The following is a 17,324-nucleotide window of genomic DNA, read 5'->3' on the forward strand; positions in this document are numbered from 1 at the left end:
TGAGCGGGAAGCGGATGAGAATGCTAACATGGACACCCCTCCTATTGATGACAATGCTGGAAATGGTCCCTCGGATGATAACAATACGAAGGAGGAGTACATCACTTCTCCCCGAAATCGCTCGAAGAAAGATACGAGTGAGGATAAGAAGATGAGAAATTTGGAGAGAAAAATCAATGCGTTGATGAGTGCTCAGGAAGTAAAAAGGTTTGGAATACCGTGCCCATACCCAAGTGGGAATCAATCCCGTATCCAGCAAAGTTTAATTTAATCAACTTCACGTTTTTTAACGGAAAGGGTTCCCCCACTCAATACTTAATATACTTCAAGTCTCACTTGGAAATAATCTCCGGGAATGAACCTCTGATGGTACAGTCATTCGTCGGCACTCTTCACGGAGTAGCCTTCGATTGGTATCGCCGCCTCAAGCCGGGGAGTATTAGCAGTTGGGATGATATGGAGGATATGTTTCTCACAAATTTCTTCGATGACAACACCGAGGTTTCGATCGGAACGTTGTTCGATGAGAAACAGAAGGATGGAAAATTAGTCGAGAACTTCGTCAAACGATTCCGGAACAAAGCAATGAATTGTCGGGATCCGATCAGCGAAGACTTCATCCTTGAAACTTGTCATAATAATCTTTCATTGGATATCCTCGAAGTCATGGGAATGGCGCCATCCAAGACCTGGAAGGATTTGAAGGTGCAAGGAGAACGAGCTGAATGCTTTCTCAAGAGGAAGAAGGCCGAAAGGGGTCAAACGACGACAAATACTCCGCAACAAAATTTTGTCCCCCGGGGTAAGGGAAAAGCACAAGCAAATGTAGTGGACGCGAACCAAACATTCGAAGTGTAAGCACAACCGCAACCACAACAGCAGCAGCAAAAGGCATCTCAGCAGTCGCAGTGGCAACGTTAACCTCAAAAGCAAAAGGCTTCGGAACCAAAATTCCAGAAGGTCTACTCGTTCAAAGAAGACAAAGTTCCCGACATTTTCAAATACCTCATAGAGAACAACAAGATCAAGTTGCCTCCGATCCAAGATCAGGAAGGTGCTAAAAGGGTTAATGACCCAAAATACTGTGCGTTCCACAGAGCAGTTCACCACCCTACCAAGAATTCAAAGCTTGATCGGCCCTTGTATTTCACTAGGCTCATTGGCTCCAGCGTTGTCAACCGGATCCAAGTCGATCCGAGTTCCGCTGTTAGCATCATGCCACTCCGATTGATATACAATCTCGGAATACTGGCTAGTAAGCTGACCTCCACGGGCACTACAATTTGCGGATTCAATACCAGTAGATCCAGATCATTGGGTAAAATCCGACTAAAGTGCCAGATTGGAGATTTGAAGTCGGAAGTCACGTGTTATGTGATTGACGCAGAGACTTCCTATAACTTACTATTGGGTCGACATTAGATCCGTGGTAATATTAAAGTCCCCTCTATCCTCCATCAATGTCTCAAATATGTGGACACAAATAATGAAGTCAAGACGGTGGTCATGGATAAGCAATCGTTTAAGGGGTTGGAAAATTATTTTACCGACTCCCTTCTCTACGGCACCGAATTCAATACTGAACCATCGGCCTAAGGTACGAACAGCGGAGAAGAGGCTGATACCGAAGTTGGGTTTGATTACGATGGAGGTTTCGTACTTAATGACATTGTACCCATTGTAATCAATCTTGACGATGAAGAATCATCGAAAAGTAGTTATAATTGGCAACTTGCCGAAGAAATATCAATCAATGATGATTTAGAGTAGTCGTTGTATCTTGATAACATCATGAAAGAGTTATACAACGACCCTAGTTTATACGTACCGCTTCTATCATCTTGCATGATGAAGAAGCATGTTTAGGATTTGTTTGGAACAACGCTTATCATTCCCGCAAAGGCAGGGGGTGAGAAGGAAGTTGTTTATGGTAAAGGGAAGGAATTTTCAACACCAGATCACTTATTGGAAGAAAATGAGGATGATGATGAACCGGCTCCTCATTTATTCAAATATGACACAAAAGCACGTAATCTCATGGAGAGATACGGATATAACTTTGCACTCGGAGAGGGTCTTTGTTTTAGTCGAGGTCCACGAGTTCCACCTCGTATAGCCTATGTACCGAAAGGGAAACCCGATAACGTTTGTAGTCATAGAAGAGGTTTAGGCTATGTCTCCTCTTCCGAGGATGAGTGTTGTTGGCAGGTCATTGATCAGATTGCTAATAAAGGTAAAAACGAATATTCTTCTGACTTTTCAGCCTGGGACTCCGACGCTAGTATTGGAGAAATGTTCAAAAGGCTAATGTTGAACATGACTACGGTTGACCCTGCCACAATTGAGGAAGACGACCAAATGCCAACTTAGGAAAACCCTTGGGTTCATCACCTGAATATGCAGTACGGTAATAGGTTTGAACAAAGGAAACCCCCTACCAAAGATCAAGTAATCTAGGTGAATATGGGTGATGAGGATAATCTGAAACCGATATTCATTAGTGACAGTCTCTCGCCAACTGAAAAAGAGGAGTTAATTTCCCTCATTAGGGAGTACATCGATGTTTTATCTTGGAACTACGAGGATATGCCAGGACTCGATCCAAATGTGACAATGCATCGCCTCAATATTAAACTGGATGTTAAACCTGTCAAACAACAACAAAGACGGTTTCTTCTACAAATTATGGAGGCAATCGAGTCCGAAGTTAAAAAGCTTATCGACTCGGGTTTCGTCAGGGAGGGGCAACATCCCGAATGGCTTGCCAATATTGTCTCGGTTCTTAAGAAGAATGGGAAAATCAGGATTTGTATTGACTTTAGAGACCTTAATACTGCATGCCCAAAAGATGATTTCCCACTTCCCATCACGGATGTTATCATTGACAATACGTGTTTATTTTCTGGTTATAATCAGATAAGATGCATCCAGATGATGAAAAGCATACCGTGTTTATAACACCCCTTAGTGTTTTCTGCTACACGGTTATGCCCTTCGGCTTAAAGAATACAGGCGCCACATATCAGATAGCCATGTCAAAGATTTTTCGAGGAGCATCTCCAAAAAACTATCGAATGCTACGTGGATGATCTAGTAGTGAAAAGCCACAACAAGAATGATCACATCAAAGACTTGAAGATAATGTTCAACCTAATGCGGACTCATCAATTAAAGATGAATCCTACCAAATCTTTTCTTGGAATGTCTAGCGGTAAATTCTTTGGATTCCTCGCCACCACTAAGGGTATTCACATTGACTCTGATAAAGTGAAGGCAATTAACGAGCTGCAACCCCCGAGAAACCTTAAGGAACTCAGAGGATTACAAGGACGGTTGGCTTATATCCGTCGGTTCATCTCGAACCTTTCGAGGAAATGACAATCATTCTTCAGGCTCACAAAGAAGGGCCTATCATTCGTATGGAACGACGCTTGTCAAAAAGCATTTGAGAATATCAAAAAATATCTCTCAAAACCCCCTGTACTTATTTCACCAAAATCAGGTAAACCGTTCTTGATTTATGTCAAGGCGATGAGCCACTCGTTAAGTGCATTACTGCACAAGACGATTATAACGGTCACGAACAGACAGTATATTAGTTGAGCCGAACCCTTGTAGGTTCCGAATCCCGGTATCCAATGATTAAAAGGGAGTGTCTCACCTTAGAATTCGTGATTCAAAAGATGTGACACTACTTAGTAGGACAGACTATTTACGTTATTTCCAATGTTAACTCAGTCCGAGTATTCACGACGCAGCCCGCTTTCATGAATTGGTGGTTAGCAAAGTGGGTCCTGCTTCTGTCCTAATACGATCTACACTTTAAGCAACAAAAGTCGGTCAAAGGCCAAGCTATTTGCGATCTCCTGGCAGCTAACCCAACTACGGATACTGCCGAGGTGTACGACGATCTGCCAGATGAAACACACGAAACCAACATAACTTCCCATTAACAGGTGTGACGTTTGTACTTCGACGGTGCTTCTTGAGCAACTAATATAGCAAGTGCTCCTGGATGTTCTAAGATTTCTTCCGGAGTGGGAGTTGTCTTAGTTTTCCCGGGAAAACATGTGATGCCTCGAGCTTACTCGCTGACCGAGCCGTACTCGAATAACGTAGCCGAGTATAACGTGCTGCTTATTGGACTCAGCTTTGCTAAAGAGCTGGGGGTCGAATATCTCAAAGCTTTCGGTGATTCTCAACTGGTAGTTAAACAAGTTCAGGGGGAGTATGAGGTTAGAAATCAAGATTTGATATAATACATAAAGTGGCTATAGAGATGGCAGAATCATTTGAAGGATTCCACATCGAGTACATTCCACGTTTACAAAATGCATACGCAGATGTGTTGGTAGCATTTGTCGTTTCCCTAGCGTAGCCTCCTGAAATAGAATAGTTCGTTACGATGAGAACTCACTAGCTCTTTGTACCAATCTACGATGTAGATAACAAAGAAGAGAATATTAAAGAAGTGCATTCAACTCAAATTGAGTTCAAATCCCGAGACGGGTGTTTTCCTATTATAGTCTATGTCCTACACGGGATTTTACCAGAAGACGTGAAGGAAAGAGACTCAATCCGACGGAGAGCACCGAGATTCTATTATAACACAGAGGCGGAACGTTATACCATCGGGGATATGATGGTTTACTATTACGTTGCCTATCCACTCAAGAGGCGGAAGAAGTCCTTAAGGAGACGTACGAAGGAGTTTGTGACGCACACCAACCTGGCCCCAAACTTTATGAACGCATCAGAAGAATAGGATATTTCTGGCCCACTATGATAAAAGACGCAGTCGCGTACGCACGGAAGTGTCATGCGTGTTAAATACACACGAACTATATGCACTAACCCTCGAAGCATTTGCACCCATCAACCATGTCATGGCCTTTCGGAACTTGGGGAATGGACATTGTTGATTGTTGTTCCTATAAATCCCCCGTCAGTCAAAGATAATCAATTCATTCTGGTAATTATCGATTACTTCTCCAAGTGGGCTGAAGCGATTTTGCTCAAAGAAGTAAAGACGAACAACGTTGTTGCGTTCATTAAGCACCACATTATCTACCGGTATGGTGTCCTAAGGTGAATCATACACGATAATGATTCTCAGTTTATCAGTAATGCATTCATCAAATTTTACGAAAAGTTTAAAATTCAAGACGTCTCGTCAATAGCTTATAATCCTACAGCAAACGGATTAGTTGAAGCCTTTAACAAGGCTATCATCAAGCTTTTATAAAAAGTTGTGAAAACTAATAAACGAGATTGGAATGATAAACTCCGCAAAGCTCTATGGGCCTACCGCACCATAGTTTGCACGCCTACTGGCGCAACCCCGTATTCTTTAGTGTACGGGTGTGAAGCCATCCTTCCATTGGAAATTCAAATTCCATCTCTTCGAATCACTCTCGCAACCCAGATGACGATCGAAGAGCGACATCAAAACGTCTCAAAGAACTTGAGATGCTCGACGTGAAGATTTTGGAAGCTCAACAACACATTGAGTTCTACCAAGCCAGAATCTCCCGAGCCTTTGATAAAAAGGTTCGACAACAGAGCTTTAAAGAAGGGGACTTGGTCTTAGCTGTCCGATAGCCAATGATCCTTAATTCTAAGAAGAAAGGCAAGTTCAAGCCCAAATGGGAAGGACCATTTGTGGTAGAGATAGTCTATTGAGATGGTGCATATCGCCTTATTACCAAGGAAGACGCTCGTCTTATGATGCCAATAAATGTCATGTTCCTGAAGAAGTACTACCCTTAGTACATTTAGGACAAGCCATGTATCGGGAAGTTCCCGGAAGAATACTATGTGTGGTATTCTTAGGGATAACCCAGCTGCTACAAAGTGATAAATAAGAAATCCACACTTAAACTCTGAATGTTTTCAAAGTTGGAACATATCTTATTGTTGATATCAAACTCATTAACTCTCATGAATCCTTTAATGAGGCGAGATTCAACCATTTTGATAAATCAATCTTTCCTCACAAAATCCCTTACTGATCAAATCAATTGACGGTGAGTCCACCAAAATTTTTATTTCGCCAATAGTTAGCAATTTTCAAACTTGACGTGTTAAGTCCTAATCACTTAACATAGAAACCGTCCAGCGAGTGGCTAGTACAGGTCGGCGTCCTCATTGCTGCATGTATTCTACTCCCATTGCTTTCTCAGTCAAACCTATAAAAGTTAGGACCAAAGCCAGAATCCCCTCTTGATTCCTTCCATGAACGAGAGATCCACTTTCAATTTGAGCAATCAAACCTATAAAAGTTAAGATTACCTCCCACCTCACTTGGTCAAACTTGCAGATAGTTAGGACCAAGATCAAGTCATCCCTTTCGATAAACGAAAGACTTCCACCTTCTCCTTTTCAGCCAAACCTATAAAAGTTAGGGCTGAAATCAGAATTTCACCTCAATAAATGAGAAACTCTTTTCTTGGATTATGCAATCAAGCCTATAAAAGTTAGGGTTACTTGAATCCTTCCGATTCTCGGAGTGGAGATCCCACTCCTAGTTTCACCTTTCTAGATTCTGGGGGTGGAGATCCCACCTCGAGTCTCCTTTGCCACTGGAGATAGGATATAAAATTCTTCCTCTTTAGTTTTAGAAAATAAAATATAAAATTCTTCCTATCCCATTTTGGGTTCGTCTTTACCTTAAACAAGACCTGGGGACAGAATATAAAATTCTTCCTCTCCAGCATCAAGTTTGTCTTCTCCCTGAGGAAAGACACAATTCTCAACTTTAAATCAATACACTTCATGCACGGGGAATTTTATCTCGACTCCTAAATAGAGATAAGCCTACACCTAACACGTGTTACCGGTTTAGTCTTTCACCGAGTAAAAAAGACACTAGAATATAAGTCTGAGGATTTTTATCCCTAATCCTAAGTAGGGATGAGTCAGCGCCTAATACGCATTGTCGGGTCCCATATTCCCGTGAGAAATGATGAAGTCTATATATTCAAAATTATAGTACCAAGTCTAAGAGAATTAACTCTCTTAGGAAAACGTTACATGTGAAATGGGTTTTTAGAATTCACACGCTAGCTCGATTAAAACGGTAATTTGTAAAGGCACATCAAATCCGTTGAAGGCTGAGGGTTTGCCAAAAATCCTATAAACTTTATGGTTGATTATTCCAAACAGAATAGGACATCATAATAAAAAAAGGGGGTAAATGAACAAAAAATAAATATCTTCTATTAATAAAAATTGAGTTTGCAGGTACAAAAGTCACAAACAATCTACACGAAGCTTATGGCTAAGAACTTGTTGCTCTAACTTAGACAATTCCACAGTATAAGCTTGCTCAAACTCACTCTGTAGTGTGGTCTTCATAGAGTCTTCATCAACAGGTAATACCTTTGTGGCTTCTGCTTTCATCGTAGCCAACTTCTCTTTAGTGAGTACTAGTTGCCCGGACATTCCTCTCGAGCGTGCTCCACGTGTACCTTCGTCATCTTCAAAGTAGCTTAAGCATCCTTCACCACTTTTAACTCTAGCTCGAGTCGCGCTATTGTTGCGTCACCTGACGCAAGAGAAGAATCAATGTTGCAAAGAGTTGCCGACTTGCCAGCTCAAGCTGCTTCCATTTGGTGAACAAGACCTTCTACTTCCTGAATCTTAGAATCATCAGATGATTGAGCTTCGTACCATGCTTGTAACTTGGCTTCCATCTGAGCGGCCACATATGAAGAAACTCCGGCTGCCTGAAATTCCTTTAGTTTTTCAAGTTCACACTCAAGGCGAACCAAGTCTACAGTAACAGCGTCCGCCAAGTCTGAATACCCTTGACTCCTCATAAAGGTCACTTGGTGATCGAGATATGACTTGAAGAGATCAATAGCGAGCCCATTGCGGAGAAGATTGTCAACCATCGCGTTCACAAATGAGAAGAAAGAAAGAACTTCCATGCGGAGGAGGATTTTATCTGGGTCGTTATTAGATAGTAGCACCGTGACGAGATCACAAAGCTGAGTTGAAAGCCCTAAAAAGAAGAGTAACTATTTAGGAATTTTAGTCTGAATAGTTTCAAGATAAATGTTGGAACAGGGCTCACCAATAACGAATGAAGGCTCTTCAATTTGATGCTCTGCATTCGACACCCCTTGCACGGCTGCATGAGTCGTTAGATTTATTACGGACGTAGTAGTCGTAGATGTACCGACTTTTTTAGTTGGTCTTGCAACCTATTCAACCGGACTGATCCCCATAGCTATAGTAGTCATCTCGATCGCCGGGATCGTAAGATGAGTTTGAGCCGCTGACGACTGAGTTTCTATGATAGTTCCTACCAACAGTAAGAAATCAAGACCCTCAGGATCGTCAGATATCCCAATAATAATAGCAGTATCAGTCTCAACGAGTGGTCCTACAAGTATAACTCCCTTACGGTTAAGAAAGATTGATAAGTGAGTAACTTTTGCAAAGGAATGAATTCATACCGGCAAGGGGACCATCCTTAATAATTGGTTCGACGGTCTCACAACGAGCTTGTTCTGACAACATATCGTCAAAAAGCATGTCGCCAGATCCCGAAGGATCTTGTACAAGATCAAATGAAGGTGCATTAACTACGTCGTGAGAAACTCCTTCATCATTTAAACCTTCCATCAGAATGTCTACAGAAAATTCTAAGTGATAAGACATGGAAAGAGAAGATGAAGATCAACGATGAAGGGGAATTAAACCTACCTCCAGTAGTAACAACATGCCCTTTGATCTCGACGTCAGCGATCTCCTCTTGTAGCTTTTCTAAAAGAGCTAGAAGCATATAAGCAATTAGAGGAGGGACGAACTTTGTGTCGTTTAATACCCGAGATTGTGACCTAAAAGGTGTACTACTGGTAATAGGTATACCTGGGCTAGAAATCACCATAGACAAATCAGATTCTACAACAATACCTTCGCCTGTGTTAGGGACCACACTTGTTTTAGCACTCGCCAGATCCTGACCCACGGCCTCATCTGCTTGTAGCACGAAGCAAGATCCTCCGAAAAAGTCTAAGTCGGGAAAAGGGGGGTTGTACATCATTGCATCTTCATCATGACCCTGTAAAATATAAAATTTGCTAAGTCTAAAGCTTGGTAGAGGAAAAGACTGAAAAGATGATAAGAGTTAAAACATTACCTTCCCCACCAATGGGCGTATCATCGGCCACCTCCGTTCATGAAGACTGAGGTCTAGCATGTCGTTTGATGGTCAACTTCAATCATTTTGTAGGTCGGGCCTCTTTAAGATCCAAAGGTCTATCCTGTGCTGATGTGGCACGCTTCTTAACATGCAATCCTGCCTGAGCCGTGGCCTGAGATCGAGCACGAGTGATAATGCTACTTCTCTTCTCTTCCCCCTCGGAACCTACATCTGAAAGTTCAACCATCATTCTATTATAAGTAGGTAAAATTCTCCACTTCTTTCGAGCTTTAAGTTAGCGAGCCCGATCAGCGATCGATAGATCCCATAGCTCTTTATAAAAAGACTCAGACAAACTTGCAGCATGTTCCTTGAAGTCGCTGTTAACCTCCATAGCACCACCAGCAGCGATTTCATCCTCTTCGGAAGACTCCTCGTCGGAAGCGAACGATCCCTCTTCTACTTCCTCCACTTTTTGCATACCTTTTCCTGAGGGACCAGCAAGATTACTATCATGCTTCCTTCGTTCTTTTAGATTTTCTTGAACCATCCTCTCAGCAATACGTGACACAGCTTCCGCCATCAACTTTTTAATTGGTCTTAGAGGAACGGGCTCGTTAGCTGCCATAATCCATTTGCAACACAAATATGTGAGCTCTAAGTGGCGGTCAGTATTCAAAAGACTGAACTTGGCACCGGTATAGCCCGTCACATTCTACAGCCAAGCGCGAGCACCGTCCACTAGTCCGTCATGAGTATGAAACCGTTGGTTCGGGTTCCCGACATATAACTGGTCGTATCCAAATTGACGGGCGAACCGGCACGGCAAGTAAGGCTCTAAATAGCAGTGCTCCTTCACTCAGAAAATGAGATGGCCTAGCCTTATGTTCATGAGCCATCTGAAGCAGCCAACATCGAGAGAGGTCTGGTCGGTTCCGGGCGCTTCTATGTCGGTAAGCATCCCACCATATTTGCTAGCAAATCGAGGGAGGCATGGATTGATCACCCAACCCTTGTGCATGTGCAAGCTCCTCCTAACTTCTGAAAGGCCCGAGTTTTCCATCTACACTCCTCGAATAATTGTAGCAAATGAGTGGACAGATCTGCATTAGTAGGAGGCGACATCAAATCGGGGTGATGAAGAACCAGCCACCCCATCAGATAGGTGTAAGGGAGCTCTGCCTTCGCCATATGGATCTTTTCGGATGGGGTCTCCTCAGTTTGAGTAACAGCTTTGACCACTTTACGAAGCTCACGATGGATGTCGGCAACCATTGCTGGCAAAAGTGATAAGCTCCTTCCATAGGCAAGCTGGACAGTGGGAAATAATACCTCTATCGGCAAGGCGTCAGAAGTCTGATATGGCACCATGCACTTCTTTAACCAAAGTGCGATATAATCGGCCAACAAAGTTTTGGGATGAATGTGCTTCTCCACTTGTGATAAGAAAGTATTAAACTTAGTCCCTGCAGGGAATCTACCTTGGGCACTCGCAATGGTGTAAGATCAGACATCACATTTTTCAATCAACTTGTTAATCTCCGAAGGAGTCAGCGGCTTTAGTTCACAGATAGCTTCGTCGGTTTTCTCTAAATTCTTGAATAGGTAACCCGAGAATTGCTTCAAGCTTATTTGAGGAGACTTTTTCCTCACAACTGGGTTAGTTCCGGCTAAAGCAATCTGATAATGACACATGAGTTCCAATAACGTGTCGTATTAAGCGGGTTTGTGGATTTTCAATTAATGTAGCTCCTGGTTGGAAGAAAAATATTCCTGATACGACATATCTCCTATTTATAATCCGAAGACTTTGTGCATGTCATGGAAGGGTAGTCCTAATTCTCCGTTCCGAGTAAGAAATGTGTTTGTATCTGGATAATACTGCTCTATTAATCCCGTAAAGTGGAGAGCATTCACCAATGATCTATATTGGGTGGCACGGATAGCTTCATACAATCTTATCGACTTCAATTCAGCACCCCACTGGTGGAGGACATAACCTGTCATCCGACCCCACCATGATTTGTCTGAAGAATGAGACCAGCCATAGCACCTATAATTTTCGATAGGTAGTTCTCGCCCTAGCTTAGCGAGGTGATTCTTCACTGTGCAAGCCACTATGGATAGCTCCCCTTTAGGCGGGTCCTCCAATCCCATCACACCGGGGTGTAATCCTATAATGTGTTTTCTACCACCGGAAAACAGAAGTGAATGGCTGGTGACGTATCCGCAAGGAATTAGTGTGTTCTTCTGTCAGAGTCCATGGCATTTGTCGCGTTCACCGCTTGCCCCCATAATTCTGTTAGTGAACGATAATGAGGGAACGGAGGGAGGTATAAGCAAGTCATACCATCACTGTGTAACTACCGCTCATCTTCGAGGGTTATGACGGTTGGATGCATCACGGAATCACCAAACATGTAATGCGTCTTTCTTAAAGGATGAGTAGGATCCGTATCATCAGCAAACGATGCGTCTGTAATTAACTGGCACAAGATGAGGCGACCCCCTCCCGTACCAACTTAGAGAACTCATCGGGGTGGTCCAAAGCAAACTAAGAAGTGGGCGAAATCAACGTCGGATTATCAACAGCAGTGTAATATCTACTCCTATTGCCATCTATCTCGAATTGAAAAAATGGCGTAGAAGGGTATTCAACTAAAGCGAATAATGCGTATTTATTAAATGCGGTTATGAAGAAATATTAAGATGACATAGGGCGTTGAACTCTTTTCACCAATCTGTGAGATAGAGTCACTATGTTGTAATTGGCGAGACAATTTTGGTTGTATCACGAACACACAAGATAATGTACATGGTCGTGCGAATAACACAGTGATGTACCTCATCTTATGGAACATGATACGGTAAGAATCGCCCCATATTGACTTAAGATGTGTTTTAACCAAGCAAAACGTATTTGATAAGCAGATACCCCCACAAAGGAGGATATCAGCTCTTCCTAACTACCTCACCAAGAGAACAGAGCGGGGATGTAATACAAAAGCGTCCACCCCCACAAAGGAGGATATCAGGTCTTCCCAACTGCCTCACCAAGGAGGACAGAGCGGGGATGCGACATGCAGTATGATATGACAAAAATTGAATTCATGAGCAAGAAAATTATAAGGGCTTACCGGTAAAAGATAGACGCTCCCTCTCAGGTGACTAAGTGGCCGAGCGGCTCCTCGAAAGGCGTGACCTCCTCATTGACATGACTAATCTGCAATAAAGATCAACAGCTCAGTCAGATCAAGAAGTGAGATACATAAACCAAAGATTAAAAGGAAAATTGTGAATCTTTGACTGAAATTCAACAAAATGTAATTTCCCAGTTAAAGGTCCAATTAAATCTATGAAACATTTCTGATGCGAATTGAGGTCCTGAAAATAAATATATAATGCTAAGGCGGCGAGTTCGATTCTCAACCAATGCACGAGCTAAGGGATTAGATATTTTCTTTCAAAAGCCAAATGGTGGATACAAGCTTGATTCTTACATGTGTGGTGTAGCCTAAGAATTCAGCAATGGTCACAAGTCTCGAGGGTCTAGTCCGAACTCCGCATACTACCATATAGAAGGAAGAGCCAATTTAAAACACATAATTGAGTATTCATCTTAGGTTTTGGCCCTCAAACACAACCAAACTCAGTTGCCACATATATTGGCGAATCACCATCAAGAGGAAAGTTAGGTTGTCAACCAAGCAAAGTTAGGTTTTGATATTTCCCCTAATTGAGGAGCTAAGGTGCTTATTGAATCAACTAAGTGGATCGTGGCTATCTACAAGAAATTGGAGCGTGGATATTGACTTGAAGTTTAAAATCATACATACAAGAGTTTGAACAAGAACTAAGTAATATCAAGTCATTTACATAACCGAACATCCCAAGTGTTTGATGTTGACAAGAATTTGAAATTAAGTTTCATGCAAGCGTCAACTCATATTCAAGCTTCAGTTCATCAATTTCAAGGCTAACAAAAGCTTATATCATACTATATATAATATATATATATATATATATATATATATATATATATATATATATATATATATATATATATATATATATATATATATATATATATATATATATATATATATATGAGAAACCAATAAAATGTGTGTGTATATGATATTAAGTTTAAAGTATCTAACACACATAATATAAAAACCTAAACTAAATTACCCAAGCTTGATCTTGATCTTCAATAGGCTCTTCTTGGTAACCTTGTGGATGAAGCTTGAACTTGGATCTTCAACATGAATTGCATTGCTTCACTCCACTATTCCGCCAACATCCATTGGATATGATTGTGAAACCTCGATTCCATCCATACTCCAACATGTTGCTTGTCTATAATGAATACAAAACACAAACACTAGACATACAACATTAGTTGTAAATTGTTTATTAATCATCATCAAAACAAAAAGACCCAACAAGTTTGGATCTATTTTTCGTTTGTTCCGCATTGGTGGTTTTTTAAGGAAGATGGCTGAGAAAGAAGGATTTGAAGCTGAGATATTTGATTGTTGATGTCGTGCATGGATTGTTAAGGAGTTCTTTGACTTGCAATTTCAAGTCCCGTGAGCACATTGGTATGAGCAAGAAGACCGAGTTGGAGTTTGACACTTCTATTTATCGATCGAGGGATCTTCTAGTTGGTGTTCATTTAGGTATTTAGGGGCCTTCCAAAAGGCATCATTAGGAGATAATCAGTATTTGGTTTCCTATGTTCGGGACTGTTCTAGGTATTTATGGGTTGTAACCAAGTCCTGTTGGTATGAAGTCCTAGTAGTCAATAACAGGTGGAGGAAGTGTATTGGCGGAAAGGTAACACGATGTTTTTTTGGTAAGGGTTCTTTTCTACATTTGTGCCGAGCTCATGATAGTTTGAGATACTTTATTAGAGAGGAAACATTAGGACACGAGATGAGATGACAGTTTTGATGGGTCGTTCCTTACTGGAGGAGGATCAACGTTTTGATGTAGAGCATTGGTTTTGGTGTTCGGGCTTCGACATATATGGGTCATAGTCATAGGTTGCCGACTGCTGCATTTAGAGATTTTGGATCTGGTGGAGTTGTTTCAGATATTTGGCTGCTTCGGATATTTGGTCGTCCTGCATATGGTCACGTCGAGGATGTGAGATTTGATCCGAGTGCACATTTGGGATTCAGAGGCATGTTTGATTATCAAGTATTGACTTCTGATTTTGTTCTGAGTAGGTATGTCACATTTGACTCTCAGTAGGTGGAGAGTGTTGATCAGATTATTGGGATATCACAGCGGGTGAAGGGTGATGCTAGTCCACATTAGGTAGAGATTACTCCAAATACTCCATATCATATTACATGATGTGGGTGTAGATGATGAGCTGGTTGATTCGAGTGCAGCTGGTGGACATAGTTTGGATTTGGATATGACCATTGGTTACTCAGGTGGAGGTGTTTGGTTCGTCTCACTTTGGGGCCATTGGGAGTGCTATTAGCCGCAGATTCTTCGGTGATATTGGTGAAGAGTTGAGAACTCTTCAATTGGATTGAGGGCCTTTGGAGGTCATTTCGGTGAACTACGTGAAGGCTTGATTCCTTGGACAAGAGGATATGTTGGCAGTCATTTATGATACAGCCGGTTTGGTGTGTTGATATCGACATTTGGAGTTTTTTCGTATTCACATTTGGTTCCCGACTTGTGGATTGAGTCAGTTGTTGTGATTTTTCTTCACTTCGTATAGGATGCAACAAGTGAGGCATTTGGTTTGGTTGGTGTCGGCTTGGTTTTGAGAAAACTTCACAGAGGTGGAGAATTGTAGAAACGACGAAAATATTGAAGAAGATCAGAAATTTTGATGCAGACAAACATTTAGGTGACATTTGGGTGTTTGCCGGTCGACCGTGAGCTTTGGCGCCGTCGACCGCAAACGCGCACGACTACAGGGTATTTTTCGGTTTTCTGGCCGGTCTACCACGGCGTCAAATGCGGTAGACCGCGGACCCTGTAATGCATTTTTTGGTTTCTGTCGTTCTGTCCGGTCGACAACGACGATTTTGGCGGTCGATCGCCAGTCGGGTTTGGGCCTGATTGCGGTTTCGTGTTCTATTTGGGATAGCTGTTTGACATAAATAGTAACCACGTTTTATGGTTTCTTTGGATCAGTCAAGGGTTTGTTTTGAGCACCGAAAAGAGAGATCATTTTGAGCTATTGGTTAGGGTTATTGTTTGAGAGATTGAGAGATTTGTTGGTGAGATTAGTTGGTTTGTTTTGAGTGATTTGTTATCTCAGTTTGTACTCTCCTTCTCTATTAGTGAAAACCAAACCCCTTCTTATCCCGTGGACGTAGGCAACTTGTCGAACAACGTAAAATTGGTTGTTTGTGTTTGTGTCGTTATATTGCATCGTTTGGCATTCTCTCTCGGCGTTTGGTTTTGTTCCTCGAAATACAATGATTGTTGGCTTCCGCGCACAACAAGAAGTACATGGGGTTTATCTACAACAGGGAGATGGTATAGAAAGACTCCGCAATTAACCCTAATTTTTAATTTTTTTAAGCTTACTCTTTTAATTATGATTGTTTATGTTGTTATAACTAAAACATTTCTGTAACTATTGATAATGGTTTGTGAGTGAGTTGAGTGAGTACAGTATTGATCTGACGTATGATTCTCTGCAAGTCAGGGAGTTCTGATCTGATATGATGTATGGTGCTGGGAGTAAGTCCAATCAATCTACTGATTTAACCCCACAATTAACATCACTCTAGCATCTGATAATAAAGGGGCAAATTTGTCATTTCCCTCAAAGACTAGGGCCATGTGAGCTCAATTTTAATTCGAAGACACATCCCCTTCATTTTCAATTTTGGGATCATGCATCCTCGCATGAGCGGGTAGGGTCCCCTATAAGCTATTGAAACCCTTCTCTTTTTTACCCCCTCTCTTCAACACCCAATCACCTAGCAAAATCAAGAAAGACATACAGATCCCAAAGCCATGTTAGGATAGGTTTTTTTTTTAAATAAATCTCCAACAAAATTTTAAAATTCTCTCCTCTTAATATATATATAGTTATAGTTATTATTATTTTAAATTATTAGCATAATAACATAATTATGTAGCCTATTTGTTTCATCTGAGGTAGAAGTGAAATCACGTGATAGTTAGAGTTAGATATTTGCGAAAGATATTTCTACGAAATTTCTCATGTGTTGTATTTGCATTCAACAACATGCCACATATGTATAAAATATTATTGATATGCCCGTAAAACTAATAGAAAAGTCTTGATGCATCAATAAGAGAGAGTAGACATAGCTGATGACTAATTTTACTAAATGAAATATCAAATATAAAAAGGATGGAAAGATTAACTTGATCAGAATGTCAAGCGAAGTACAGACGCAGATAGTGTTAGCTATTTATTATAGGATCTTTTCTTTTTCAGACCGGGATTCTTTTCTCTAGTCTCCTAAAAAACAACCGGTTTCATTTTTTTTTTCTTTTTCTTTATCTACTTCTCTATGTAACATTGTTAGTAATCTTGAGTTCTTCCCCTCTTTTCACACACCCCCCACTCAAAACACACAAGCATTATTCTCTCTCTCTCTCTCTCTCTCTCTCTCTCACCCCACTCCCTACCCTTTTTAAATGTCAAACATAGACTAAAACCAAACAAAGCAAGAAACTCCAACCAAAATCAATGGAGAACCAACAACAACCTCAACAAGTCTCGTCACCGAAACCCAAGACGGAACCGGCCGGCACCCACAACAAGCCCATACCCAACAACCTTCATCCAAGCGGACACCTCCTCCTTCAACAAGTCGTCCAACTCCTCACCGGCTCCTCGCGACCCGCCGCCAGCGCCGCCGCCAACGCCGCCCCAAACCCCAGTTCCCGCCAAAACCACCACCGGCCCCAAGAAGCAACCTTTCAAGCTGTACGAGCGCAGAAACAGCCTCAAGAACCTCAACATCATCAGCCCTCTGATGCCCACTTTCCAAAATCCCAAGCAGCCCGAGATTCTGTCTCCGAGTTTTCTTGATTTCCCTTCCTTGGTTCTGAGCCCCGTAACTCCTTTGATCCCTGACCCCTTCAATCGGGCCGTAATTGGGCCGGCCCAGGCCCACCACATGGCTGCAGAGGAGAAGGCAATCGCCGAGAAGGG

At 41.8% G+C, this 17,324-nt stretch overlaps 1 pseudogene; it reads left to right on the forward strand.

The window, feature by feature from the left end:
• The window catches only part of LOC109833777, a 2,050-nt pseudogene continuing 329 nt past the window's right edge, over window positions 15,604-17,324 (forward strand).

Source organism: Asparagus officinalis, chromosome 1 (assembly GCF_001876935.1).
Source record: "Asparagus officinalis chromosome 1, Aspof.V1, whole genome shotgun sequence".
NCBI lineage: Eukaryota > Viridiplantae > Streptophyta > Magnoliopsida > Asparagales > Asparagaceae > Asparagus > Asparagus officinalis.